The 2,884-nt window shown below is 47.1% G+C and overlaps 1 protein-coding gene across 1 annotated transcript in view; it reads left to right on the forward strand.

Annotated features, from left to right (window-relative positions):
• The first annotated feature begins 640 nt into the window (after positions 1 to 640).
• CA5B (carbonic anhydrase 5B) overlaps positions 641 to 2,884 on the forward strand; it is a 52,083-nt gene continuing 49,839 nt past the window's right edge. Inside the window, exon 1 of the mRNA XM_027835446.1 lies at positions 641 to 715. The gene's annotated coding sequence lies outside the window, so the exon portion shown is untranslated. The remainder of the gene's footprint in view (positions 716 to 2,884) is intronic.

The following is a 2,884-nucleotide window of genomic DNA, read 5'->3' on the forward strand; positions in this document are numbered from 1 at the left end:
CCCTAGAGGTGGAAGACCTGGGTTCAAATCCTACCTCACTCACTGGTAAGACCTTTGGCAATATGCTGTCCCTCAGTTTCCTCATCTGTAAAAATGAGATGGCCCCTCATGTGCCTTCCAGCATTAGCTCTTTATAATTCGATGGTCACTTTCCAATGTTACCTATTGGTCATCAGCCCCCAGGTTGATATTATTATATTTTTAGTGAGATCCTTGACCCCTGGGAAATCTGCAAAGGTTACAAACCTGGGCTTGATTTACTGTTCTATTGTTCGTAGGGACTTAAGAAAGTGATGAAAAAAATGTTCATAACGCTGATTAAACTTGAAAGTGTATCGTGCAAACAGATTTCCCGGCCCCCCCCAAGCCGGTTGTTAAATATTTATCCCCCCGCTGCTGACTCCTTCCGGGGACTCCCCCTAGCGGATGCACACGCGCCCTAATTTAGCCCAGGGTTTATCATGACTTAGATGCCATCTCCAGGTTTCCGCGCCCCTGCTGCGCGTGCCCACACGCAGAGGATGGGAAGTGGGGGAGGGGGTGGCAAGGGGAGGGGAGGTGGCTCCCAGCTCCGAGGGCGGGTAGGAGGTGGTGTCTGCCAAGATGGCGATGGCGGTAGCGGCGGCTGCGCGGGCGAGACAGCTGTTAGGGCAGTGATTGGGCGGCAGCGCGAGCGCGCGCCCGACTGAGCGCGCGCCTGAGACGAGAGCCGAAGGTAACGGTTTAGAAAAGGGGACAGGTGACGCCAAGGCTGAGCTCGCGGCGGGAAGGGGTGGGGAGGGTGACGTTAAGGAGTGGCGGCCGCGCGCTGCGAGAGTGAGAGCGCGAGCGCGAGCGCGAGCCCGAGCTTCTTCCCTCCTCCCGCCCCCCTCCCACTTTCTCTCTGGATGTAGCGCGAGCTTGGGGAGAGGAAGGGGGAGGCAGAGCCGGGGTGGGATGACAGCGCCATCTGTTGGAGCCTGCGCCCAACCCTCGGATGCCATTTTCTTCCCTCCCCCTCACAACCCCCCCCTTCCCCTTCCCACTCGCATCACTGAGGGATGGCGTTTGTTTAAGGGCTCGTTTCTGTTTTCCAAGCCACGGATCTTAACCTTTCCACCCTTTAGGTTTTAATTAGTCCAACTCATCAAGTTTAGGCTGGCTTACTAGGGGTGAGGGAGACTGAGGAGTTAAGATGATACCAAAATTGCTAACTTGTGTGACTACATCAATGGTTGTTCCCTCAACAGAAATAGGGAAGCTCAGAAGTGGGGTAGATTTTGAGGAAAGGTAGTATAGTAAAATCTATCATGTGTCTTGCTTTGGTCTCAGGTAGACCTCAGCAGGTGGGTGGAGTTCCCAGATCCCAGGGTTGGTTTCAACAGGTGGATAGGTCTAGAAGGGTTCAGGTGGAGTACAGAGCTGCCCCCTCCCCCATTCTGGTGCCTCTGGGAGAGTGGAAGGTGCGCCTGGTGCTGTCAGAGCGTTCTTCATCCGAGGCAGCACCTGGGGAAAGGTGTTGGAAGTCATTGAGGACTCTGGAGGCAGCTTCTGAGACGGAAATTATGAATTGGTCTAGATACTCCAAAAAGTCACTAAATTGTGAATGCCCATAGACCAGAAATACTACTAGCAGGAATATACCCCAAAGAGATCAAAGAAAGAGGGAAAGGTTATACTTGTACAAAAATATTAATAGCAACTCTTTTTGTAGTGGCAAAAAAACCCCCTGGAAACTAAGGGGGTATTTATCATGTGGGTAATGGCTGAAGAAATTATGGCGTGTGTATGTAATGGAATGTTATTGTGCTGTAATTATCTCCCACTCAGCTGTCCATTATCTTCAGTAATTCATCTTCCTTCAAAATCAAATGAACTCAGAAACTCACTCCTCCTCAGTACCCCCTGGCCTTGGGAGCCCTCCCTCACTATGAATAGAGTGTGTGGAGAGTAGATATTGGAGAGCTCTTCCCAAATCCTCCATTTAAGGAAGGGACCTAGTACAGTGAGGTAGAATTAGCTGAATTTCATGACTTGATCCAGTCACCCTCAGCAGCCTGATAGTTGGCACAGAATTGGATGGTTGGGATTGACCAATGTAGAATTAGTAAGTCAAGAAAGAATGGTTGGGGTGAGGGACTTTGATATGGTAGCAAGTGAATCATTAGAGTGTCAGATCATGGGTTCTAAATTGGGGGGGTGGTAAGTAAAGGCAAGTTAGGAAAGAAAGACTACAAGAATAAGGGGCTGGTAATGAATCTGGGGTTGAAGAATGACTCTGGTAGTTTTGTATAAGTGAGAAGTATGGAACAGGTGAAAGCATATGAGACTGTAGTTGGAGAATGGAATTTCAGATTTTAAGATCTTGGGATTTTTGGTCTGACTTAAGGTGTGACACAGCCAGTGCATTGCTGAAATGGGGTAGAGGAAAGAAGTCACTGGACGTTGAGAAATTTTGTGGCCTGAATGTTAGAGGGATGGCCAGTATGAGTACTGAAGTCCCCAAAGTGATGACAATAAGATGATATAGAGAAGCATGCCTTGAACGAAATGATTCTATGAAATTGTGATACTAAGAATAAATTGTTAATTTTTTATATTTTCCTTATGTTCTTGGCCCAACTTAGTTGAGGTTTATCCTGTGGATTTCTGGATGATTTATTGATAATAACAATAGCTTATGTTTTTATACCTCTTTGCAATTCATACATCATTTTCTTCTTCAGCACTACTTTATTGAGCTATTTATCAAGGAAAAGGGGAAGGTGATATATTTTGGAAAAAGGAATATTTTTTAAAAATTTTTTCATTTTTAACAAGTGTTTTTAAAACTTTGGGTTACAACCCTTCCTCCCTCCCCACCCACCCTCATTGAAAAGGTAAGCATCTCTATACAAGTTATAGA

The sequence above is a fragment of the Vombatus ursinus genome, unplaced genomic scaffold (assembly GCF_900497805.2).
Source record: "Vombatus ursinus unplaced genomic scaffold, bare-nosed wombat genome assembly UNPS02014814.1, whole genome shotgun sequence".
In the NCBI taxonomy this organism is placed as follows: domain Eukaryota; kingdom Metazoa; phylum Chordata; class Mammalia; order Diprotodontia; family Vombatidae; genus Vombatus; species Vombatus ursinus.